This window comes from Sus scrofa, chromosome 3, assembly GCF_054392235.1.
Source record: "Sus scrofa isolate SSC_HxYL_T2T_F1_AM1 chromosome 3, Sscrofa_HxYL_maternal_Yorkshire_Landrace_v2.0, whole genome shotgun sequence".
In the NCBI taxonomy this organism is placed as follows: Eukaryota; Metazoa; Chordata; class Mammalia; order Artiodactyla; family Suidae; genus Sus; species Sus scrofa.
Window position 1 is genome coordinate 86,947,289 of NC_139385.1, and position 27,870 is coordinate 86,975,158.

Genomic DNA, 27,870 nt, shown 5'->3' on the forward strand with positions numbered 1-27,870 from the left:
TACTACTGTTACTGATCTCAGGTTCAGCTACTTCTTGCTCAAGAGTCCAATACTGAGAGAAAAGTGTTGGGTAAAAAGGAAAGATAGTTTTATTGAAGAAGCCTGCAATCTTGGAAAGAAGATGGACTCATGTCCCAAAGAACCAACTCCCTCTTGCTGATCAGGGGACAAGAGCTTTTTAAGAGGAATTTCAGGGATACACAGGCCGCTAGGGGCAGGGGGCAGGCTATGTGTGAAACAGCACAGTCATCTTGAAATTGGTTGTAAAGTAGTTTAATTAGCATCATCTTGGATTGTACAGTTAATTTCAGTTTCAGAGTTGGTTTGTTTCCATTTCCTTGAGGCCAGTTCTTAGAATTGTAGCAGCTTATGTCATGGCTTCAATCTGGTCAGCATGCAGTTAACTGCTTCTACCTGGGTGTGTGTGTGTTTGGGGAGAGGGTTCAGTATCTGCAAAACAGCCCAAAGTATATGGCTCAGAATATTAACTATAGCCCTTGGGGAGAAACTAAAGGTCCTTGACTTTGATTAATGGCTAAACTATTATTATTTTGTCTTGTTTGGCTGTTTTTCTTCATTTTTTCATTTTCTCATTTCTGTGATTAAACTTATTCTTTGGCAAAAGTTCTTTTATCAACAAGGGGAAGGAGGAGGATATGGGGGAGGTGGTCTGTTCTGGGAAGGCCCCAGAGTCTTGCTCCATTTTACCACCATAGTACAGAACATACCCACCCCCCAAGAAATATAGCAAAGTATAACCAAAATATAAATATCTCCACAAATTCCTAATGAGGGATATTGCATGAGAGACAACCATTGGCACACCCACTGACAAGAAGATGTTCCAAATCCTCCAGCTGTTCAGACAGAGTCATCCCTCAGCAACATTCCAGACTATTCCACGTCATGCTCCTAGTTGCTTGGAAGAGCTCAAGTTGTGAAGACTGTCTCCTGAGTGCCAGAGAATTTCTGTAACAGTTTTGGAAAAGATCTTTAGACTTTGCAAATGAGGTTCCTCCTTGCCCGAAGGCTCGTCAGCTTTCCTCTCCCTCCCCCCATTTATTTCCATGGGTAGACTCTACTTCTGGGATTAGTGGATCAAAGTATATAAACATTAAAACATTATGATGTATATCCTCGAATTCTTTGTCAGAAATTTGTATTGACTTAAACTCCCACTAACAGTGTGTGAAAGTGTTCTTCCTGCCAAATGGAGGACATATTTTTAGGATTGTGTTTCAAAATAATGTTAACCAAGCTGTTTCAGAAGAATGTTTAAACTATAAAATTGCATACATGTCCAACCCCAATGCTTTCTTCTGTGAATGCCTGATATACTATAATTACAGTACTAATCTCTCCCATAATTCTTTACCCTGGCTTCTTCTATGGAATGATTTCAGTACTTGGGGAAAAATCATCCTGGGCTTGTTGCAAAATTTGTTTTACTGGCCATGAGTGGCACCTGAATTTATAGGTATTTAAGTGATAGCTTCTTAGGAGGTGTTCATCCGAGTGCAAATGAGTTTGGCTCTGAACAGATTTTAGCAGGCATTTGACAGCTTGGATGACTGGCACATTGTCATCTTCATAACACACCTAAAATGCAGAGTGCCAAAAATCACAAACAGGTTGGGTGTAGTTAAAGATCTGAGACCTTGTCCAACTGAGTTAGTCTTGTAAATCATAGCAGCAGAAATATGCCAACTTTAATTAAAATTGCAGCCCATAATGTAAAATATGATTAACTCATTTTCAGATATATATATATTTATTTTAATTGTCCACATTTGTGTTAAAATGTGTCTTTGTAAGATTTGTGTTGTGTGGGATTGACAGCTGAAGGCACTAGAAACTCTCTGGATGAAAAAAAATCTCTTTTTGGTATAGCATTCAGAATTTTCTTTCTCTGAACATCTTGAATTTTTGCTCTAAGACTATAAAACCTGGGGAATTTTTGTCAATAAGGAAGGAAATCCATTTTTTTAATATTATTATGTTGCTAATAGATGTTAATAAAGGATAGCGAAGGGACCCTGGAAGGGCCAGTGATTCACATCACATAAAACATTCTTTCCCGGAGGTGCTGGGGTTTAATGAAGAGGGACTTTGGATCTGAGTGTATGTGTGTGTGTATGTGTGTTTTAGTTAATACTCACAAGTTAGTAATATACAAAAAAAAAAAAAAATAAGGGCTTTAAAAGGTATGGAGCTTAATCCTTTTTTTTTTTTTTAACTTGGTTTTCAGAAATTTCTATCAAGTTGCAAAACATTTACTAGATGTTTTCATTCCCAGCAAAATAATTTATTAACATGTATTGAGTACCTATTTTTAATTTCTTAAATTTTTTCTTCCTCAGAGAGGGAGTGTAGGACTCCTGATCAGTTAAAGAACTGAGCAGCGATATGTGCACATGCACTGTAAAAAGAGATAAAGTGGGGGAAGAAGAACCAGGGAGTTTACTATTCTGGGAATCAAGGTTGAAAAGTGCTGGCATGATGAAGGCAGGTAGGCGGTTTAGGTGAGTGGAACAGAGAAGAGGATGCTTGTCATTATGTTACTGAATTGAATGACTGGACCAGTGCTGGGATGAAACAAGGAGTCTTAGCCAGAGAAGTCCTTTTTCCTCTCAGATTTGCACAGCCAATAACAAAACTGATGCTGGAACAACACAGGCTTTATTATTCAATAGTTAAAGAATGGAGAAGATGGAACCTAGTTTGCAAATCAACTTCACAACCCAATTTGGGCAGAGACACCAAATACACAGGAGGGTCGAGATAAAAAGGACGAAATTGGAAAGCAGTGGGAGGAAGATTCATGATTTATCTGAGAACAGCAGTGAGGTTTGGACATAGAACTGATGCGGCATCCTTGTCAGTTCTTTTATGGGCTTGTCTGGTGGTTGTCCTGGCAATCAACTATCATGGTGCCTGTGAGTGTGTCATTTAGCATGCTAATATATTACAATGAGCAGGCTCAAGGTCTACTGGATGTCAAACCTTCCACCATCTTACACCTAGTTGGTTCCAACCAGTTCTTGTTTTTTTCTCTTTACAGGTTCCTCCTGAAACTTAGATAAGAGGAATTGGTTTTCATCTGAGTGGGAGGCAGAGTTATGATTCTGGGGCAATAGCCTTGGCAACAATTATAAGTAAATTGCTGATGATTCTGGTATTAATATTTTGAGGAAGGATCTTATCTTAAAACTGTGACTGTAAGAGCTGCAAGAGACCAGGCTGAGTTTTCATCCCTCATTCATTTTTCTAGATAAGGAAATTGAAATCCATAGACTGGTCCAACATCTCACAATGAGACATGGTTAGAACAGAGACCAGAAGGCAAATTTTTCATTTGTTTGTTTTTACTTCTATGATCTCTCTTTGATGATTCTGAAAATATATCCACTTTGTAGTTTGAAATCTGGAATATCTCTGATTGATGTTTCTCAAAAAAAGAAAAAAAAAAGCTGTCATTTGAGTTTTATCCTTTTGTAGAATCATGTTAAGAAATTTTACATTACTTCAAAAACTGATTTATGAACTGAGTAGCCTTGGGCAAATTTCTCAATCTTTCTAAATTTTTATTTTTTCATCCGTAAAATGAAGATAATATTAACTGCAAGGTTGTTATAAGGTTTAGGGAGAATATATTACCACCACAGGTACTCAAGAAATAGTGGTTAATGATGAAAACAAACAAGAAACATACAGCTAGTATGTATTGATATATACTACTATTTAGTACTTTATATGTAGTAGCTAATTGCATCACTTTTTGACTATTTTTATAAATATTGCCACTTAAAAATATATATATGTATATTAGCATCGCTCAAAGATTATTCTAGTTTGCCTTTTAGAACTTTTACATTGAGGAATCAGAAGAGCCAGATCTCTGAAAGCCTCCTTTCTGCATGACCCTCTTAGAGGTAGAGCTGGGCTATCATAGGCCATCCCTCTAATCATGACCCTTTGTATTTTTTTATGTGGAGGTGTGTTAGATTCCCAACGCTCCTATAGTAGATTACCACAACTTAGTGGTTTAAAATAACCTAAAGGAGTTCCTGCTGTTGTCTCAGTGGTAATAAACCCGACTGGTCTCCATGAGCATTCGGATTTGATTCCTGACCTCACTGAGTGGGTTAGGGATCCGGTGTTGCCATGAGCTGTGGAGTAGGTCGCAAATGTGCCTCAGACCCCACATTGCTGTGGCTGTGGCATAGGCCAGCAGCTGTAGCTCCGATTCGACCCCTAGCCTGGGAACTTCCATATGCTGCACCTGTGGCCCTAAAAAGCAAAATAATAACAATAAACAAAAATAAAATAAAATAACATACGTTTGTAATCTTACAATTCTGGAGTTTGAACTCCTATACAGATCTAACTGGGCTAAAACTAAAGGATTAGCAGGTCTGCGTCCCCCCAGGATGTAGGGGAGAGTCTGTTCTTATGCCTTCCTAGCGTCCAGAGGCTGCCTGTGTTCCTTGGTTCATGGCCCCCTTCCTCCGTCTTCAAAGCCAAATTTGTCTCAAGCTGCTATCTCTCTGGTTCTCTGCCTGCCTTTTCCACATACAGTGACCCTGGAGATTATATCTGGTTCATCTGGATAATCCAGGATACTCTCTCTATTTTAGGATAGGCTAATTAACAACTTTAAATCTATCTGCAACCTTCATTTTCTTTGCTATGGAATGTAACGTGGTCACAGGTTCTGGGGACTGGATGTGCACATCTGGAGGGAGCCGTTATACTTCTTACCATGGAGAGTGCACAAAAGGAAATGGGTGTTGTGCATTAGGAGTTGAATAATCTGACTTTACTGTGTCTATGTTCACTGATAACATTGATAAATCTTTCACCAGCTTTATTTTGTCATCAGTGCTGTCCTGTTATGGTGAGATTTTGTTTTTTGCCATCGAAATATTTTTTATTAAAAAATACTGAATTCATATGTAACAACTTCTTTGTGGTACGTTAATATTATAATCCCTAATGTTTCTCAACTGCTTGCCCTTGAAGAGAGTGTGACACCGTTTGACCTCCTTCACCCAGTCCCACCACCACTCCCAAGCAATCACTTCTGTTGTCTATATCTATGGATTTGCTTTGGTTTTTTTTTTTAGATTCCACATAAAAGAGAAATCACATGGTATTTATCTTCATCTGTCTTGACTTACTTCACTTAGCATAATGCCCTCAATTTCCATCCAGGTCATCATAAATGGCAAGATTTCCTTCTTTTTATGGCTAAATAGTATTCTATTGTATATGAATAACTGGAGAACATACTTCCTTTAAAAGTAATTTTATTAATGGGATTTTGGGATTTATTTCTTCCACATTATTATATATGTCTCGTGATTTTCTCTTTAGGGCTTTAAGAGTCAGAGTAGAGATCAGGTATGGAAAGTATAGATCTAGCTATGATCATAGAAGCCAGTGGAATTGGTGGGAATGTAAATTGGTACAACCACTGTGGAAAACAGTATGGAAGTTCCTCAAAAAAGTAAATATAGAACTACCATATGATCCAGCAATCCCTCTCATGGGCATCTATCCAGAGCAAACCATGATTCCAAAAGATACATGCACCCCAGTATTGACTGCACCACTATTTACAATGGCCATGACATGGAAGCCACCTAAATGTCCACAACAGAGGAATGGATAAAGAAGATGTGGTACATATCTGTAATGGAACACTACTCAGCCGTAAAAAGAATGAAATAATGCCATTTGTAGCAACATGTATGGACCTAGAAATTATCATACTAAGTGAAATTAGGGAAAGACAAACATCATATAATATCACTTTTATGTGGAATCTGAAAAAAGAGACACAAAGGAGCTTGTTCGCAGAACAGAAACAGACTCACAGACTTTGAAAACAAATTTATGGTTACCAAAGGGGACAGGTGATGGAGGGAGGGGTGGATTGGGGGTTTGGGATTGGCATATGCACACTGTGGTACATAGAATGATAGGAAAATGGGGACCTGCTTTTTAGCACAGGGAACTCTACCCAATATTCTGTGATGGTCAATATGGGAAAAGAATCTGAAAAAGAATGAAAGAATGGATATGTGGATATGTATAACTGAGTCACTTTGTTGTATAGCAGAAATTATTACAACATTGTAAATCAACTGTACTTCAATAAAACTTTAAAAAATGAACAAAATGAATGAATAAACAACAGGAACTATAGCTAATCTCCTGGGATAGACCAAGTGGATAAGAATATAAAAAAGAATATATATGTATAATATATGTATTACACATTATATTTATACTTTTTGCTGTACAGCAGAAACTAGCACAACATTGTAAATCAATTATACTTTAATTAAAAATTAAAAAAAAAAACCCAGGAGTTCCTGTTGTAGCGCAGAGGAAACGAATCCAATTATTAGCCATGAGGTTGTGGGTTCCATCCCTGGCCCCTTATTCAGTGAGTTATGGTGTAGATTGCAGAGGCAGCTTGGATCTGGTGTGACTGCGACTGTGGCACAGGCCAGTGGCTACAACTCCAATTCGACCCGTAGCCTGGGAACCTCCTTATGATGTGGGTGTGGCCCTGAAAAAGAAAAAAAGAAAAAAAAAAACCCTACAAAACCAATGGAGTAGATTGAGAGGAATCAGAGTGAAAGCTGAGGAATGAGGGAAGAATTTAGAAGGTTTAACAGGCCAGAGAAAGAGAGCCACAAAGAGACAGTAAGTTCTGACGGAAGAGACAGGAAGAGGATCTGGACCTGCAATGTCTTAGGGTCCAGTAGCTGAAGGAGTTTGAAGTAAGAATTCATGGTCGGTGATATCAGATGCTATAGTTTCTATGAAAGGCAATTAAACTTGGTGGTTAGAAGATTGCGGAAGACTTTTGAAAGAGTTGTTTCAATAGAGTACTAGGAACAGAAGTTTTGTGTGTAAAGAAAAGGTCTGATATAGAATGTCATCTTAGAAGTTCCCTGGCGGCTCAGTGGGTTACGGATCTAGCGTTTCACTGGTGTGGCTTGGGTTACTGCTATGGTTTGAGTTTGATCCCAGAACCTGGAACTTCCACATGCTTGGGTTTGACCAAAGAAAATATATTTTATAATATCAGAATAAATATTATAATATTAGAGTAAAATATTTATAGAGTAAAATATATTTATATATATATAATATTAGAGTAAAATATTTATAGGAATAGGGACAAATTTGGCATGGGAGAGCAAGCCTGTCAAGATTCAGGAGCAATGAGACAATGAGACAGAGGTAACTGATGAATCAAAAGTCTTCAAAATAGTAAAAATCTCCACACTTTTTCCTGTTGTAGGTTTCTTTTCAAGAGTCCACTTAGAGACTGCACAAATTACATGCCTAATTAGGAGTTGGAAGAAATGCAATATAAATGACGAGGGTGTCTCAATAGGCAGCCCTGATGAATCCATTAATTTGGGTACCATTGATCAAGCACTGTGAAGTTAATCCTGCAACGTGGGTTAGATCAGAGCATACATTAATAAACGCACTTGCGCTTGACCTATAAAATGAATGATCAACATGTCCCATAGGGCCGTGAGACTGGTGAGCTCTCTGAAGAATCATCATTATCACTAAGCCAGTTGAAAGGCCTGGTTTTAGATTTTCATTAGGGGAAATATCTCTGAATGCCTTTCCTAATGAAAACCAAGTGCCTAATTTCTACTAAAACAGACTCAGGGCAATTATTAAAGTTTTTGCTCTCAAAGTGAAAATAAAGCAATTTTACTTTCCCTACGCCTTTTGGTCTCCTTTCCTTTGGGAAGTGACTGCAATTACCAATTATCTATTCAGCGATGGTAAGAGTGTGATGCTCATCCTGTTGACACTAGCTTATCAAATAGTTTAGGTGGAGGTTATCTGTATTTTATTGAGAAAAAGAATACCGATACTTAACCAAGATGCACTTCCTCCAAGCATTGTGTGTGTGTGTGTGTGTGTGTGTGTGTGTGTGTGTGTGTGTGTGTGTCTTTTTTTAGGGCCACACTCATGGTATATGGAGGTTCCCAGGCTGGGGGTCAAATTGGAGTTACAGCTGCCAGCCTACACCACAGCCACAGCAACCCAGGATTTGAGGCATGTCTGCAACCTACACCGTAGCTCACAGCAGCACTGGGTCCTTAACCCACTGAGCGAGGCCAGGGGTCAAACCTGCGTCCTTATACTAGCTGAGCCATGATGGGAACTCCACCAGACAACTTAAATAAAGCACTGTTTTGAGGTAAGGATAATTGTCCACACTGCTGAGAACTTTAACCGCTTAGGCAAAGCTTTGTTCACCTCCTCCTAGAACTCTAATAATTGGATACTGAGAAAAACATCATGTGCAAAGGCGGCTGCCCTTTAAGATGATGACTTTCAAAAAAAGATACTTTCTTTTTGTAAAGAAATTTTTTTTTTTGGACTCTGGTGATGAAAAGTGAATGATCCCTTCAAACTCATCTCGTTTGGGACAAGTGCCTTATTTGCTTTACATAATCAAGTTATGAGAATTTGGCAGTTGTCTCCTGGTAACTTGAGGAGTTGTTTTAGAGCTTGAGCAGCTCAGAGAAGAGGGAGGATAGAATGAAAGGATCTTCAGAAGGAAGATAGCATAGCTGAAGGTTAGAACTGAAAGAAGGAGGGTTGGTACAAGGTTACCTGTGGCAGAATGGCCATAATATAAAAAATTCCACTTGAATGGGTAGGGGTGTGTGTGTACGTGGGTTTTTTTTTTGTGTGTGCTTTTTTGTTTGTTTGTTTGTTTGGCCACCCTGAAGTATATGGTGTTTCTGGCCCAGGGATCAGATCCAAGCCACAGTCACTACCTAAGCCAAAGCTGTAGTAATAACCAGCTTCTGAACTCACTGTGCCAGGCCAGGGATTGAACTTGCATCCCAGTGCTCCCAGGATGCTGCTGTTCCCATTGCACCATAGCAGGAACTCCTTGAATGTGGTTTTTGATCCATGGTATAATCTAATTTCCTTCCAAAATCCTCATTAAAAGCCAGTTTTACCCAGCAGCCTCTATTTAATAATGCTGCTGGTAAAGAAGGAAGATGAGCTCTGTTGGGCTGTACCCGACAGGTTGGCAAGGACTGTAACTTATCCAGCTTCAAGACCGAAGAAAGAGTCTGGAATCAGCCACAGAGAAATGAAATTCATGGCTTAAAGGATGGGGGAGCTTACACGTCGGAAGCAAAATTGTGGAATGACACCCACCATGTGCAGTAGATGGCGGGGCAGATCATGGGGTCGGTCTCCCCCCAAGTGGGGTTGGTGGAGGTTACTTGACAGCAGGTTGGCTCCTCTGTTACCAGGGAAACCAGCAAAGCGACAAAGCCCTTACCATCGCTTTGCTAGTCACAGTGGAGGGTTCTGATCTAAAGCTAGAACAATCACTGGCTGGGGCCCGGAGCAAGTATGTAGGAAGGCTGGTCATGTGAGAAGGTGTCGGTGAAACTGGGTGGAGCAGAGCACGTTCAGGGAACAAGAGAACAGCCATCTTGAGTGGTCTGACATATGAGCTCTTTCCTGTGCTTGTGACAAGTGAGGATGAGGAAGATTTCACCTGGAGGTGAGATGGCAAAGGGTGATTTCGATTTCAGAATGAGGAGGACTTGGGCGGAGGAAGCCCTTTGGGAGCCTGTGGAGGTGCTGTGGAGGAGCTAATCTCCTTTCACCAAACGAAATGGTTACAGATTGATTTTATTTATAAAAACCTGGTTTCAGGTTCCTGAATGCCAGGGAACTTACACTTGAAACAGTGACAGCAGTGTTACCTGGCCATGAGAATCTATTCACTGCAGGAAGCCGGGGAGTGGGGGGAGCCTTGAAACTTGTAGGATTTAAGTTGGAGCTAACTGGCTTTTCAAAAAAAGAAATGAAATGCAATTTCCATATTAACATTTTCCTGTCTAGTTAGCGCTTTTGTTTCAGGCCGTATTCAGCTGTAGGGAAACTTAATAGGTCAAATCATAGTCTGTACAATAAAAGTAGTGGCATTTTTTGAGAACTTCAGTGGATGGTGGCCAAAAGGTCAGACTCTATCTTAGCATTTGCTTTGCATTCTCAATAGCTTTTAACAAAAGGTTCTATGCAGAATGCAACCTCCATTATTGGGGTTACCATTCACTGACAATATTAATAATGACTTCCAATGGTAATTATTTTTATTTTGTATTTTTCTTGGGTTCATCATGATACAATAAACCATGCAACTCTATCAGAGAAAGCTGGGAAGTTATGAAGTGTCAGATAAAGCTTGGAAGGAGAATCTCAGAACAATGAAGAGGGTAATAGCACAGACTCCACAGTCAAACCAGGTGGGTTAATAGCCTGGTTCTGGCTCTCACTTGCTGGGACTCAGGATAAAGGAATCATCCTTCCTGAGCCTCAGTACTTTTATCATAAAGTAATAGGATTAGATAAGTTAGTTACCTATTAGACGAGTACCTGGTATTTGATAGGTGCCTATGAAAGGCTAGCTTCCATAGAAGGTGATTCTTGATGCCATGAGGTCATCCATGCACTTAACAGTGATGGCATACTTGGCATGTGCCAGGATCTGTTAGACTATGGAGATAGAAAGAGGAAAACACTTCCCCTTTCCTCTGAGACTTCAAGAGCCTAAGGCTAAGAGGACTCACCCTTTTCTTCTGTGGCTTTCTAACCAATGAGAAATAGCTGGGAGAAGATGAACTGGGATCCAAATGTTTTACTTGGAAGCCAGTTCTTCCATGGAGCAGGGCCCCTGATAGAGATGAAAATGGAGCATCTCAGAGTCCATGTGTCAATGCTTTGTGGACCTGGCAGCAGAGGGAACCCTTCCTTCCCACTGGGAGGAAGACTCTGCCAAGGTAGACTTGCTTCATGCAGATAGGAAATGGATAAAGAAACATATGCCACGTCCCCTGGTGAACGAGCAGGCCTGAGAGAGCATGGTGGGGGCACCTTCCCAGTTTGAATCAAAATAACTCCACCCAGCTGTGGATGGGACTTGGCCTAATTTCCCCATCATATAAATGATTCCTCTTCTAGTCTCACAAATGAGCATGTGTGTGTAGATTTAAACATTCGAGAGAATGGATTTTGACTAAAAGGCATCTCCATTCATGTTTATTAATGGGGAGGTTGTAGAAGCCAGACTGGTGTTTGTTTCATTTATTTAGCACTTGTGACAAGATGGCTCTGGGCCTGGCCAGTGTGAGGGCATTACTTTATTGATTAAATAATGTGATGAAAGGGAACGGTGCTTATGTGTTGAGAGATTATTGCCAGAGACACTTGGCCCACAAAGTGCTGAAAGCAAAGCTGTGTGACACTTTCACTGTGAGTAAGTAATTAGCAGTGAGCTGGAACCAAAATGCGGTATCCTGGGGAAAGTTCCAGTCAATACTGCCATCCAAAGAAGTCATCTAGGTTTGCAGTTTGGAAGGAATAAAGAATCAGACATTTTGTTTCCCAATTTAGCTCTTTCTCTCTCTCTCTCTTTTTTTTTTTAACTCTGAAGTAGTGAAAATAAACATTTGATACTACAGTGATAGAAAAAAATATATTTGAAATGGCTCAAAAGGATACTGTCTAATTTTATACAAAAGGGCTATGATTCTAATTTCAGGAGTTATACTTTAAAAAGTAAAAAGAAAAAAAAATCAAGCAATGTATCTATTGCATTACTTTATTGCAGTTCTACGGAAAGTCTTCAGTTCTCAGAAAAGTTTCAGGGTCTGTGTGAAGTAGATGTATTTGTTCATGCATTTGGGGGAGAAAATAGAACTAGACAACTCAAGAATAACTTGCCATTTGTTCTTTGGCCTGTGGAATAATTTGAAGGGTAGCTATTTTGCCAAGAAAGACGGGGATTTTTAGAACTCAAGGCATTGGTGAATCTTTTCAAATGACAGCATCAGGATTTATTTTCTGTCTCATGCACTGAGTCTAATGGAAGGGAATGCATGGGACATTTGTGGCTTCTTTGGACAGCTGGACCTTCCTTATTCCACAATTCTATTCTACTAGTACTTTGGAGTATTGCTTCTAGCTGTCTGTTACTTATCTTTTTGCTTGTTGCCTGAATTCTCTCTTTCTCTCTTCCTCTCTCTCACTCTCTTTCCCTTACTAGGAGTAAATAGTTAAAGAAAAGGCTCTGGAGCCCCTCTTCCTGGCTTCAGGTTCTTGTTCTGTGATGTATTAGCTAGGTGATCTGACATTTCTGTGCCTCAGTTTCCTCATTTGGAAAATAGTGATAATAATAGTACCTGTCATATAGGGTTGTTATAAGGATAACATGTTTAAAATTTTTAAAGTGCTTAAGTCATTCTTTTTTAAAGTTATTATTATTATTATTATTGTCTTTTTGCCATTTCTAGGGCTGCTCCCGTGGCATATGGAGGTTCCCAGGCTAGGGTTCCAATTGGAACTTTAGCCGCTGGCCTTCAACACAAGAGCCACAGCAACTCGGGATCCGAGCCGCATCTGCAACCTACACCACAGCTCATGGCAATGCCGGATCCTTAACCCACTGAGCAAGGCCAGGGATCGAACTGCAACCTCATGGTTCCTAGTTGGATTCGTTAACTACTGAGCCATGATGAAAACTCCTAAAATTATTTTTTAAATTGAAGTATAGTTGATTTACAATATTAACTTCTGTTGTACAGCAAAGTGACTCAGTTATATATTTACAACACAAATATATATATATATTTACAACACATATTCATTTTTATATTCTTTTCCATTATGGTTAATCTCAGAATATTGAATATCATTCCCTGTACTGTACAATAGGATTCATCCTATATTTAATAGTTTGCAGCTGCTAAGTCATTCCTGATACATAATAAATGTTGTCATACTTTCTATGTTTTTATACTACTAATAATGACACTGGTTTAGTTTCCAGGGGCTCAGAGACATTCATTGGCTCCCTAAGACCCGAGAAACGATGCAAGGGATTCAAGGTGCTCTCACATTCACATTGTGGTTTTTATTGCATTTCCCTAATGACTAATGATGCTCAGCATATTTTTCATGTACTTGTTTTCCATCCATATGTTTTCTTTGATAAGGTATCTTTAAATACTTTACACATTGTTTTAATTGGGTTGTCTTCTTAATTTTGAGTTTTAGGAGTCCTTTATATTCTGACACAAGACCTTTGTCAAATATATGATATTTGCAAATATTTTGTCCCAGTTAGTTGTTTTCCATTTATTTAATAGTGTAGAACAAGTTGTAATTTTAATGAAGTCAAAGTTATATATATTTTTTTCTTTTTGATCATCATTTAGGTGTTATACCTAAAAATTCATTACTTCACCCAAGGTCCCTAGGATTGTCTCCCATATTTTCTTCTAAGAGTTTTATAGTTAACTTTTCACATATAAATTTATAATTCCTTTTGTGTTGGTTTTTGTGTAAGGTGTAAGGTATATGCTGAGGCTTTTTTTTTTTTTTTTTTTTTTTTGCGTGTGGATGCCCATTGTACTAATTGTTGAAAAGACTGTCCCTTCTCCATTGAATGCCTTTGTGCAAATTTGTCAAAAATGAGTTGGCCCTATTTGTCTGGATCTATATGTGGATTCTGTTACATTCTTTGTTCTGCGAATCATCTATTTTTTTTAAATTAATACCACACCGTCTTGATTTATGTAGCATTTTGGTAAATCTTGAAATCAAATCATGTTACACCTCTACTTTTGTTCTAGCTCCTGTACCTTTCCAAATACATTTTGGAATTAACATTTTGATATCTACAAAAAAAAAGGTTACTGGAGTTTTGACTTGGATTTCATTGAAGGTGTAGATCAATTTGGGAAGAGTTGACATTTTAACAATATTGAATCTTCCCCAACTTATTTTTTAACCTCTATAAATAAGTCAGAGTTCTAAATTATTTTTATAGTTTTATAGTCAATGATTTCATGATTTCCCCACATTTTTCTAATTTCTTTGTCCACTCTTACCTCCTGCAAACAGTACTTTGCTTTTCCATTCAGTTTCCTTTCCTTGGATGTATACTTTTTACTGTGACTGTCAGCAACCCAGATGGGTAATTCTTGGAGTGGATAATTCTTTCAGTATTTGTGTGAGATATCTTTTTATTTTCTTGCAAAATAAATTAGTTAGGTATAAAATTGCTGAATAATTTTTCCTCTGTGCATTGAAATTATTACTTCCAAGTCCTTCATTGTCCAATACTGCTTTAAAAATGTTATTAGTCTGGCAGTTTTCTGCCTTTTTAAATTTGTTTCCTTTGTTTTGGTATTCTTCATTGTCAGTATAATGTGTCTGGACAAACTTTTAAACATTTCTCCTGCTCTGCACTCACGATACAGGAATTTGTGGAATCATATCTTTAATCAATCCTGGGAAATTCTTGGTCATTATTTCTTCAGATACTGATGCACCTTCTTTCTCTATATTATTCTAGAAGATTGTGTGTGTGTGTGTGTGTGTGTGTGTGTGTGTGTGCACGCGTGTGTGTAGACATGCACATGTAGTCTTAACTTCTCATATTTTTTAATCATTATATGAAATTGGGCAATTCCTTCAGATATATTTTTCAGTTTTCTGTTCTTTTTGTGATTTTGTCTGTTTTTTAAAAATTATATCCATTGCTTTGTATTTTATTATAATTTTCATTTATAGATGTGTCATTTGGTTATTTAAACAAATATTAAGCTGTTCTTGGTGTTTTATGCTAAGGTATTTCATTCCTTCTCTTTGTCTTTACTTATTTTGTACTAATGTATTTGAGACATCTTAAATAGGTCTGTTATATACCTTTACTTTATGTTCTTTGCCTACTGTGCATTCTGCCTGCTGATTCTTATTCATGAGGCTTTGCCCCAGGTCAATTTTGTAATTTTTATTTGGGAGATAATAATTGGGAAACCTTTCTCAGTTGTTAGGATATCAACCTTATGGGATGAATTTCTATGTCATTTTGTGGTTTTTGGACCCCAAATCTCTACAAAGTAAAGGCCTGTGGTTTTGATTTCTCAGAGGAGGGTTTATTGTTTTTCCACATACCCTATGCCAGAAGATAGCTTTTTTTTTTCTTTTTCCCAACACCTGTTACCTCTTTCTACCTAACCTTTCTCCTATAGTCCTCTAGCACTGCATTAGCTTTCCATGATGACTGCCTCTTGTTTACGCACCCGGACATTTTCCTTTATTTTGTTACAAGCTCAAGTGTTTATTTCATACAGCCTGTTATAGTTGTTAAATGCTTACCCATTGTTAATTCTTGTGGGAAGCGAACTTTACTGTTAGCATGGTCAGCCACTTTGCTTGAAGAAATTCTGTAGTTTATTCATTTTTTGACTACCCTACTCTACCACTCCTTCAACATAAGCAACAACTCTTACTGATTGTTTTCTTCCATAATACCTAACATAGTATTTTTGTGTAGTAGATGCCAAAAATTGCTTGGTGAAGGAATGAATGAAAGTGAAGTGTGTGTTTCAGGGTTCTCTGGTAGAATGGAGAGTAAGTTATTTCTAGAACTGTGGGATAAAGATAAAAATATCATTTTTGCCAGATCAAATTCTGTCTCCCCAGATCCATTCTCTCTGCACCTTCCTGCCCTGTTTTGTCCTCAGGAGACTAACCTATACCACCAAATCATGCAGACTTCCTAGCCCTCTGGGTTCCACTGGGATTGGGTTAATAGAAAGAACACCAGTAGGATAATGAAATAGGTGAAAGCAGGGCTTCTCAAACTTTAATATGCATGCAGATTACCTAGGGATCTTTTTGAAATGCAAATTATGATTCTCTAGGTCTGAGATAAAGTCTATCATTCTGCATTTTTACCAATTCATGAGTAATTTCTACTGATGCTCTGAAGACCACTCTGTAAGTGGTAAGTGGCAGGGGTTAGGGTATTTTTCTTTATTCTCTCTCTTCCCTGAGTTCCTGCATTCTTGCACTGACTTCATCCATTCCTATTTGATAATAGTTCTCTACTTTGGCTATACATTAAAGTTACCTATGAGGTTTTTGAAAACCTAATAATCTTGGCTACATTCCAGATGCATTAAATCATAATCTCTGGGAGTGGGACCCAGGCGTCAGTAATTCTTAAAACTCCAGTGTGCAGCTCAGTTGAGAAAAATTGATGGATCCTTGACTAAAGCTTCTTCCACGGCTACAACTCTCCAAAGGTTATTTTCTCCACTCTTTGCCCCTTGAGGTCTAGAAGCCCCTTCAAGCTTCTAGTTGTTGCTAGTTACTGTGTGTTTCAGCATCACTCAGAATTCCCTAAATCCTGCCCATCCCTCCATAAATAGCCCCTTCGATGAATTATCTTTAAATACTCAGCTCTTTCCTGCCAAAACTTTGGTTGTTATAACAAGATAAGAAATTTGACTTTTATTTTGTAGGTAACGGGGAAACCAGTGTAATCTTAAGAATAGTGAGTGATAAGTTCAGAATTACTCAATAGTTACTGCTTCCAGACGAAACTTTTCATTTCACATACTTGAAGTTTACAAGCATTGAATTTAGTCTAAGGTGCCAAGCTCAAACATTTTTAAATGCAGCAGTACTGCTGAAAGTATCACATCAACTTCTTGAAATTAGATAAAAAAGTAACACAACATTTCTATTGTTCCTTACCTAGGATGTAGCCATCCGTTAATCTGCAGATTAAATTGATTTCTTCCTCATTAGGATTTTCTTCAACCTGTCCCTTTAGTAAAAGCTGATTCACAGTCACCACACCATTGCTCTCTTGGTTTTCCTCGGAAGCCATTGGCAGGTCCATCACCGTGTGACCACTTACAGTATCATCACTTGAAATAGTGCGTCTGAGTTTATTCTTTTCTTCTTAAGTACAACCCATTTCCTTAGAATTCACATTTGAAGAACTCCCTGGATATTCTGACTAAATTGCCATTTTAAGAGGCTCTCCATTTCAATTTCTCAATTCCCTTCCAATAATCCTGTCTTTAATCCTACTAAAGGACTTTCCCTACAAAGGACCCCTAAGTTATCATCATTCCCCAGGAGAAAATTATTCTCTAATCTTCCTCTCAATTTCTTCTTGTAAACATTCAGCCTCTGACACGCTACCCAGAGAGTAGTGAGGCTTTTGTCTCTTCTTCCATATGAATGGGCTTTAGCAATCAGAGTTGAGTACAATCTTGAACTGAACTCAAGTGAACAAATGATTTCCTCCCTGCTGTTGTATTACAACTCTGTAGTGGGGGGAAAAAAAAAGCTTATAATTTGTTTTCACCGCTGAGAACAGGGTCAGGCTTGACTGCTACTAATCCTGCTGCAGGGGGCACTACCCAATTTTTAAGATAGGTATAAAAAAAAATCAACTGACTTACATGTTTCGTAGCCCCAGCTGCAGATTTAGATGTCCTCGCTCAGCCCATGTGGGAATATTCTCTTCTTCATTGGGATTTCTTCCTTCTTTTTTCTAAGATTGGAGAGACGAGGGAGTGTCAGTTAGAAATGTGGCTGTCGCATGACGGCAAATAATCATGTTGGCAGGTAACTTTTCTTTTGTGTGATAGAACACTTTGGTTTGAGAAATTTTCAGCAACGATTTCACTGAGGCCTTCCAGAAAAAAAGAAATATGTAAAAGACACCCTTGCTCCTGCTGTTTTGGAACCATTCATTCCTAAAGTAATGACTTGCTGCTGTATAGATACAATCTGAGAGACTGGCAAATTTAAACTGTCAGAGTGCATTGTGAAAGGAAATAGGCTTCTTAGGCTTTAGTGGACTTTAAAATATGTGAATTTTTTGGTAGGCTAATTCAAATGTTAATAAGATAAGAGAATTGATCTGAGTGTCTTTATTCTTATACCCATAAGCCAAAGTTTGCACATTCGTTCAGAAATAATGAACCTTTAACCAATTATAAACACCTGATTCTAATTACCTAGATGGAAGCACATCTATGGATTGCAGGTAGGCATGAAGTTAATGAATGTTTTTGTAAGGTTTTGTTTTCTATAATGTCTTTGGCTTTTTTCCTTTAAAAAAATTAGAAAAGTTTTGGGTGTTTGGGGATCTTCTTGTAGCTATTCATGTCACAGGGGAATAGATGAGTAATGAGGTCATGGATCACTTGATTCCCTAGTTTGTCCTTCATATTCTGTGGTGCTGGTCTAGATTTCTAAGAGAACAGTGAAATATACTCACACCAACCATCCCCGCTAAAGGAAGGCCGATCCTCTTTTCTTTGCCAGTGACTGGTTTAGGAATCGATGTGTAGCTCACTTTTTGCTGCAGAAAAATGCTGATTAGGATTTAAGGAGCATTTAATTCACTCTTGAGAAAGAGACCTTGCATCTCATCACTATGATGTCTGGATATGACACAAGGAACTGAGCAGCTATGTGAAGGCAAAAGCAGGTCAGGGGTGAGAGGGTGGAAAGATGGGAAAACTCTGTATCCTCAATGACACTGATGAGCTGCTGGATCTCCCAGCCCTGGAAATGGAATTGCCCTCGGACTTTCAGAAGGTATAGACCCTTATGACAGGGATTCGGCTACCTGAAGGCAAATCTATTCTAATCAATGTTTGCACATTCTGGAAGTTTTCTGCAAAAATCTTTTTTTTTTTAATTCTATGATTTATTATTAAACAGTCAATCAAGTCATCAAACTAACCAGATGATACAGGCTTTCGGATTTCATTTAAATAAAACAGAGATTCCTTGAGTTGTTAACATGATCTCATTCATCTTCTGAGATATATAATAATGTTTTAGAGAGAGGAATTTGTGATAATGATGGTAAAGGAATTCTGGCTATAAAGTGGAAGTAATAATATGTACTTCATAAAGTGATAGAATTAAATGAGTTGCCATCTTTATTTTTTTAATTTTAATTATTTATTTATTTTGTCTTTTTAGGGCCACACCCACAGCATATGGAAGTTCTCAGGATAGGGGTACAATCAGAGCTGTAGCTGCTGGCCTACACCAGCCACAGCAACACCAGATCCAAGTCACATTTGCGACCTACACCACAGTTCACTAACACTGAATCCTTAACCCACTGAGCGAGGCCAGGGATTGAACCTGTATCCTCATGGATACTAGTCATATTTGTTTCCATTGAGCCATGATGGGGAACTCTGAGTTGCCATTTTTAAAAAGCTCATAGGACAGTGGCTGGCAGGTAGCAAGTTACAGGGATTGTTAACAATAGAGATGATAATTATTTCTTTCTAGGGTTTTTATTGCTAAAAAAAACCCTACCATCTCAATTCTGAAATGTTTTTACTCAAAATAACAGACTCTTTGAGAAGCAAATGAATGCTACAATGAATTCAACTTCATAAGAGTTTTAGTGGGTAAATATTAAAACTCTCAGTTCTTAAATGAAAAACTTAAAAACTTGAACCATAGTGATGGAACTTTCCAGGCACACCCTGTAAGTGCATGTTTGGTAACTAAACTCACATGAAGTCCAACATTTCACAATGTAAAATTTTGAAGGGCAGTGTGGTGTACTGCATTTTTACATCATGGGTCATGCTACAACACTAGGTATCATGCAGTGAGGAGGAGCTACAACAGAATTTTAAAGAATTGACTATAATAGAATAAGATGAATAAAATCTGAGTAAATTGCATGCATAAAGGTAGATATTGCTTTTTTAAATGATTTTTATTTTTTCCATCGTAGCTGGTTTACAGTGTTCCATCAATTTTCTGCTGTACACCAAGGTGACATATATACACTCTTTTTTCTCTCATTATCATGCTCCATCATAAGTGACTAGATGTAGTTCCCAGTGCTACACAGCAACATCTCATTGCTAATCCATTCCAAAGGTGATAGTCTGCATCTATTAACCCCAAGCTTCCAGTCCATCCCACTCCCTTCCCCTCCCCCTTGGCAACCACAAGTCTATTCTCCAAGTCCATGAGTTTCTTTTCTGTGGAAAAGTTCATTTGTGCCATATATTAGATTCCAGATATAAGTGATGTTATATGGTATTTGTCTTTCTCTTTCGGACTTACTTCACTTAGTATGAGAGTCTCTAGTTCCATCCATGTTGCTGCAAATATTGTTTACTGAAAGTTTGTTTCAGTCATGTATATGCATAATGCATTATATTACAGTATTTGTTTCTCTGTGAGTTTTGGTCATTAGTACAATGGAAAAACATGGGCTCTGTAGGGAAATAAGCTTGGCTTCAAATATCTAACCCATTGGTTCATATGGAAAAGACTGTGGAACTCCATCTGTGACATAATAGGCACTCAAAACAAGGTCCTTACTCTCCTGCCTCTGTCCACAGGTTCCCTCCTCCCTTTCCCCCATGGACTTGAACTTGGGAAATCATAGAGTAAAGCAGCACTGACATTAATAAACCAAGTGTCTTCAAATGAATAGCTATGACTATTTTCTGTATTATATGGTTATCCAAGCCTGACACACATTGAGTGATCTGGGTCCTGAAGCAAGCAAAATCAATTTTATTTAAACTACAACACATAGCATCTCTGGTGTTCCTCGCAGCTAAGAAATCACTGTGCTTTTATTCTTAAAATAACAGGTATTTGGTTAGAACTATTGATTGTCTTCAGTTTGGTTACCTCAGCAGATTGATGTGCCATCCATTAGAAATGGGAGCGTGGGGATAGTGCACCACCGGGGCACACGGAGCGGCTGGGCTGACTGCGTGCTCAGGCACCACTGCGCCACGGGTCACTTTTGGATGTGCAGCCTCACCTGGTCGGAGGTGAGCAGGGGTGGGGGGTGGAGGGTGGGGTGGGAGGTGTGGCAGGGCGGTGGATGAGAGGATAATGTATTATCACTCAGTGACCCATCCCTTGTTCCACAAAGGGTCCGCGTTACCACAGAAAGACCTCTTTTGTTTTCCCTCCACGTCCCATGATTGCATTTGATATTACTCACCTCAACTCCGTATTTATCAGGTCAGATGCTCCTGTGAATCCCAGGGAGAAAGGGGAACATCTATTCTTTGGTTTCACGGACACCATATTGAGCAAAAACCGAAACTGATTCTCCTCCCTTGCCCTTCCTTTTTCTCTCGCTCCTCTTTCTCCTTCTCCTGCTCTTCTTTTCTTCTCCTTTTATGAAACATCTATTTGGGGGCCAGAACTTAGTGAAGCTGCTGAGTCAGTCAAGGCAGTAAATCGAACTGGTCCCTTTTGCCTCTCGAAAATATGAAAGCATCCTTCTGCCGCTGAGCTGGCACCCATGGCGGGATCAAATGCTACTGCTAACGGAAAGGCAGGAAAGTACATTATCACTTCAGGGCTGTCATTACCAGAGGGTTTCAGTGTGAACTAGAGCATTAGGGGGAAAGCAGGCAGGAGGGAACCCGTGGTGGGCAGGGTGCGAGGGGGGAGTTAGAGGAGGGGAGGAGAAAAAAAAGCAAGTTTTATTTTTTATTTTTATAAGAGGCTGATCTGATGATGGCACTGAGTTGAGGAATCATCTTGAATGTAGAACCTATACTGCTTTTATTTGAAAGGTGAATTAGATGGCCACCTCCTTCCGTTACCTTGTAGGTACATATTTGGCAAAACACAATCTCAGCCCCCCTCCCCCAACTCATAGTTTCAGCTAATCATTCATGTGCTTCTTAAACCTGTCAAGGCAAGATCTCCTATTTAGTTATAAACCTAAAGCTGTATGTTTTGTTTCAGGGAAATCCCAAAGAGAACAGTTCATTTTATTTTTTCTTGCTGCTTGGAGAAGAAACCCATCTTAAGACATTTGTTTTCCCTCCTTGGTATATACATTTTTTAATTTGTTTAAGGGAATAACTTTAATATCCTAAATTACAGCAGTAAAATAGCTAAAGATATGAATATGCTTTAGACTTTTTAACTCCGTTCGTAATACAAGTGACGAGTGCTGTATGTAGGTAGTGCTATCAGCATCTTATAACCAGAATTTGCTATCGGCCAAGGAGAAAAGTTCAGAATCTTAGATTTTGCCTTCTTCATTCCTTTATATCCAGGTTGCTTAGCTCAGACACTGATAGTAGTTATAATATTTTTATCTGTTTCTTTGAAGACTGTTTTCCATCTGGATTCTGTTGGGCAGCATATTGAATAAGCAGATCTCTAATGAGTTTAAAGTCAGCTAGTTAGTTCCTGGATGTGTAGCAGGCCCCTTGTTAATCTGGTTATGTATAGCAGGTTCCTCACTCTCCCTGTTTGTACCCTCCACCCTGCCTACACTAAGGTTTTTAATTGTATTGCGGAACATTCCACCTCTTCGCAGCAGAGAAATCATGATCGTTATTTCCTAAAAGCAACTGTGGCAACAGTAATTCGAAGCATAGTGTAATAGAGAAAGCAAACAGGCTGGAATAGTTACTCTCCTGTTCCCTACAGGACCATCTGTTTTCCCAACAACAACAAAAAAAATCTAGTGCTTCCTTGAGTTATTTTTTAAAGGGCTTAAGCAATCATTCAGGTAATCAGACTTCATTGCTGTGAAATTTCATCAAAGTGTACTCAATCCTTGAACTCATATCTGGGTCCATTTTGCCAATCAGATAAAACTTCCCAGGCTTTTTCCTAGAGGCATGAGGGTTAACTTGATCTTATTGCATTGCAAAAGATTTTGTGCTACAAACCATTTTTCATAAAAGCTATTTGTTGTGTTAGGAGAACTCCACAGACAGGCTCCTTGTTAGACTGGATTAGGGGGTGGTGGGAAGGCTTGTTCTGCTTTGTCACTTTGGATGAAATGAAAGTTCTTAGAAATGTTTACAAGTTAGCCACACACCAAATGAAGAGGCCAAAAAAAAAAAAAAATTATACAAGAGAAATTATCATTATCGTCTCAGTGAGTAAAAATGTTATTTCTCATGAACAGACAAACAATTGCTTAAAAAAAGAAAAAGCCCAAGAAAATCCCTGAGTTTGAAAATCCCTGAGTTTGAAGCACTAAATTCATTTGTCTTAAGCTTATAGTTTGCTTTTTAATTTTTACTTCTTTTTTTTTTTTTTTTTTTTTTTTTTTTGGCCTACAGGGTAAAGCCAACTGACTTCTTTCTTTTTCCCTTTGTAGAGGTCAGCCACCCAACACACAGGCCCACTCAGGTCCACTCAGGTCCACACCAGTGCAAACAGCCTTTGCATCAAAAAAGCACTAGGTGGTGCCCATTTTCTTTGCCGGTGAAAGAGCTGAATTTCCCCAAGGGAGACACTTCAGGGAAGTTCATCAGCCCCCAGCCCTGTCGAGTGCAGTCTCCTCCTCTAACAGATGACCAGGAGCATGGTGTCACACTCTGTCATTTTCTTAAAGCATCCTGGGGCTTGCCTGTTTTAGGCCAGAACTTTGGTTTAGGGAGGCAGTGTTTTTAAATGTGAACGTAGAAGTGGAGGGCTGGTGGTGGCAAAAAAGCTTTGAATATTCCCTTTGAAAATGAAAGATAAGAGGAATAAAGGCTATAACCCTGCCATCTGTATCTCTCAAAAGTCATGCTCTAATATCTTTGCCAAAGCCTTCCTCCCGTCAGATCATCTGGACCGTGCAGTCTACATGCTAGTTTAATTTTTTCCCCATTTTTTTACCCCGTCATCAAGCTATAAAAATAATAAAAAGAAATAACATTCCTCTTCAATTTCAATTTGCATCCCTATGCACATAATTCTTGGTCAGATGAAATCTGGTTGAACTGGAAATTTTGCATGCCCGTGTTCACCCCCATACCTATCATTTGAAGAGGTGGCTTTATACCACTGGGTTTATTCCTTAGGAAAAAAAAAATCTTATTAGGCACGCTTAACAGATTGTTGCTTTGGGTGCAAGGAACACAAATAACTGGCTAAGAAGATGTTTTCTGCAGGATGATTTTATCCAGGTGATACGGTCATCAGATTTGTTTTAGAATTTAAAAGAATTTTAAAAGTTTTTGTTCTTGTAAAGAGCTGCCAGCAGCTATGGGGTGTGATCAGACTCTTGCCACAAAATGAAAAGAAGAGGAGAAATCCATCGATTTTTTTTTCTAGTTGAAATAAGTAAAATGATTATTTACGACCAATTCTCTGAAAGTTGGCCGAAAGGCATTAGTTTGTTCAAATATGTTTATTTAGTTTTAAAGGACAAGAAAATAGTTCATGAATGTCAAAAAGGAGATGCTTGTAGGAAAACCAGAATCCTGTTTCCTAGTTGGTGACTCATACTCCAAAATAAAGGGAAAATAAAGACAGTGAATAGTTTGAAAAAGTTAAACTAAGAAAAAAGCTTTATTATGAAACTACAAGAATTATTTCTGTGCTCTAGCTGCCCAGTCATATGTCATGACATGTGGCGGGTTGACTGCTCATTAATTCTATTTATATCAGTATGATAATCCACCCCACTGAGTACACATGTGTTAAAATATTCATAAATTATGTTTATTGCGAACAAATATACATTAAATGCCAAAAGAAGACCATTATTTAAAGACAAAACTAGTCAACAATCAAACAAGCATAGCTTTTTAACTGTCAGTCCAGTATATTATGTTTTATCAAATTCACATTAATTGCTTCTCCTTCCAGTATCTCACAGAGAATGTTTATCTTTTGTTTTAAAACTGTACAAATGAAATAGATTTCACTAAAGGGATAGATTTGGAAAACAAAAGCTGTTATGTTATCTCAGACCAATAATAACATCAAATGGACAAAACCATCTAAAGAGAAATGTATGGCTTGTTAGAAATATGTCATTTGAACCCTAATAAAACTTGAATTGAATTTGAGGGTGCTTCGTAAAATCAAAGACCAAAATAAGCAAATCGGGTAAGTTCTTGATTAAAAGCTGCAAATAACAATTTTAAGTTCATGCAAATGCATAAAGGACGGTTAAGAAAATCTAGAATGTTGAGAATTGAAACCCATAATTAAAATATACTGCAACATTACTTCCAAATGAAACAATCCTGAACTACTCTGTTTTGAGTAATTTCAGGAAGTTGAAAAAGTTGAGGTGATTATTCTTTTTACAAGCTGCTGTGCAGTTACAGACCACAGCTGAAAAGTTTGAATTCCTTGTCAAAATCCAAAGTGGTTTTAGTTAAAATATATTGCCTAACTTACCCAATTCATCATTCTCTGAATTAATGCCATGAAAACATCTAGGAGTATTAATTATTAAGACCACACTTCGGGGTCATTTTAAAAAGTGACCTGAGTGCTGTCCTAATAGTCTATTTGCAATGCTCTCTAGGAAACTGAGAAATTTTCGAAACTTTAATTGTAGTTAAAGGGACCTTTTTTTTTTTTTTTTTCTTCTTCTTCTCCTTTTTCTGGAGAGAATGACAAATGCTGAGTAGAATAAAGTAGGAAATTCTGATTTTACTTCATTGCTATGGTATGCTTTGATTATAGAGAACAAGGAAGAACATAGTAGTGAAAATGAAATGCTTTTCTCATGTTGCCAATATTGACTACAGAAGTAAAGCCATCACCCCCAACCCTAGGCTTGTATGTTAACTTCAGATAAGATTTTTGTTTCTTTTTTAAAATTTCAGCTTTATTGAAGTACACTTGATAAATACATTTGTAAGATATTTAAAATGTACGTCATGGAGATGTGATGTGTCTATACATTGTGAAAATTCCCCCCACCTAGTTAATTAACACATCCCCTCACATACTTATCTCTGTGTGTATGTGTGAGAACATTTACGTTCTATTCCTTAAGCGAATTTGAATTAAACTTATAGTGTCATCAACTATAGTCACTAGAGTCTCAGGCTGTATTCATCTTATAGTGGAAAGTTTGTACCCTTTGATCAACCTCCCCCTATTTCCTCCAATCCCTACCTACCCCCAGGCCCTGGCAACCACTTTTCCACTCTCTGTTTCTATGAGCTTGACTTTTACACACACACACACACACACACACACACACACACACATTCCACATAGAAGTAAGATTTTCTATATGTCACAGAATGTTTTACTTTCCACTTGCCCTTGGAAGAGAAATTTCTTATACCCTATTTAAGGGAGCTGGTAGGTAAAGGGATCTATCCTAAGAAATATGGAAAAAGCCATACATATATAAGTTGTCTTTATATTATTTATAATAGAAAACATGGGAAGGTACTTTAGTATCTAACAATGGAAGCGTGGTAAGAAAAATGATACATTCATCTGATAAAATATTATGCAATCAATAAAAATTATGCACACATAGCAGTAGGGGAAATGTGTAATAAAATATTAAGTGAAAAAAGTCAGGATACAAGATTACGATGTAGTACGATGACAATAATTTTAAGACATGCAAATAAGAAAACTCTGGAAAAGGATTTTAAATAATGTTAATCATCGTCTTAAAGAGGAAAACAATTTTTTTTGCCCTCTTTCCAAACTTTGTTATGCTCTCTTACTAAGGATATTTTAAAATGTACTTTAAAATTTCAAAGACATTATATAAAAGAAATTAGTAGTCAATTTACATTTTTTTGAGATGTCATAAATAATCACTGCCAATTTTTGAGGAGAAAAATTAGACAACTCCCACTTCCAAAAATGCCAACTTTGAAACTGGTATCCCAATGTGTGGTTTTTAGCCGTCAAACCTAATTTGCTTTTTACTGAATCAGCGTGCACATATATTTTAATAGATAAGAATTTCCTCTTTTTTTTTTAATTTCCCTACTTATTAAATTCAGCTCCAAACCACAGCATTTGCCTCTATTGGTTCTCAAAAGCCCTGTGCAGTTATTTCAGAAATAAAAAAGAAACGAATAAAATAAGACATATCACAATACCCCACAAGCCTCTCATGAAGCTCTCTGCAAAGTTTAGGATGTGCTTTCATGTGAATCTTGGCCTCTGTACAGCACGCCTGCACAATCATTTTCATCTGAGATTTGAACATATTGGAAGAACTAGAGCCTTCCTTTCTTTTATCCTGTCATTTCCCCCCCCTGGAAGTGACAGGCATATGGCAGGCACCCTCCCTGGATTCTCAAACAACAGGAGGGACCTGATTTCAATTCCTACATCCTGTCATCAGTGACTCTCGGGATATTTTGTTCTTGCAAGGCTAAAGATGTGATTCGAATTTGCCATACGGACAGAGCTTAATGCAATGCCATTTTTACCACCGGAGCCCTTAATCAGTTAATTAAACATGATATAAATCACCGCGTGTATTTGTAAAGTAAGATTAATATGGCCAAGTCCAAATAAATGAGGGGTCCTCCCCATCTGAGGAGTGTGAATCACCGATCGGAAGATTACACTTTTGGAAACTCGATACTTTGGAGCAGGCTTTGTTGGTTTAATCCCTCAGACTGCTTTGTGCAACTTGAAACCCAGAGCTGTCATCTTTAGCCAAAATTTCAGCCAGAACTTCCTCAGCTTTCACCCCATTATTGAAATCAGCATTCACAATACTCAACAAAGATCAAACCTTTCAGCGGACCACAGGGCAGCCTCTTACCACCTGGGACACCAGAAACAACGTTTAATAAATATTTCATTTGGTTTTAACATGAAGACTTTCCTCGGTGCCCCATTTTTTTTTCTCTTTCCTGGGGAGCTCAGGGCTACCCCCAAGCTGCACATTCCATCACTGTGGTCAGTTAGGTTTATAGCCTTAATAAAAGGATTTTCCCCTTTCACGTGCTAGGGAGCCTTGTTAAACCAGAGCAATTATAGAAACACAAGATAGGTGCTCTGCAAAGATCAAAGCTCACCTAAAGACAGCTCTGTAGGAATTTGGAGCTCCCTTTGAAAAGTGCTCAGTTTACAAAGTATAGAGGTATTAAACCCCGGGAATTAAAAAAAAAAAAAGCCTCATTTCAAATACTGTTAAAAGTCTGACAGTAGTTAATATGGGATCTCCTTCCACCACTCTTTGTGTATTATTCCTAATATCTA

At 38.1% G+C, this 27,870-nt stretch overlaps 2 long non-coding RNA genes across 3 annotated transcripts in view; one reads left to right on the forward strand and one right to left on the reverse strand.

Annotated features, from left to right (window-relative positions):
• LOC146404752 (uncharacterized) overlaps positions 1-27,870 on the forward strand; it is a 167,428-nt gene that overhangs the window by 38,425 nt on the left and 101,133 nt on the right. The window lies entirely within an intron of this gene.
• On the reverse strand, positions 14,580-26,846 carry LOC146404753 (uncharacterized). Its single transcript, XR_014839688.1, has 3 exons — positions 26,754-26,846; positions 20,912-21,239; positions 14,580-17,446 (listed from the first exon to the last, which is right to left on the reverse strand). It is a non-coding gene; the product is annotated as an uncharacterized LOC146404753 (long non-coding RNA).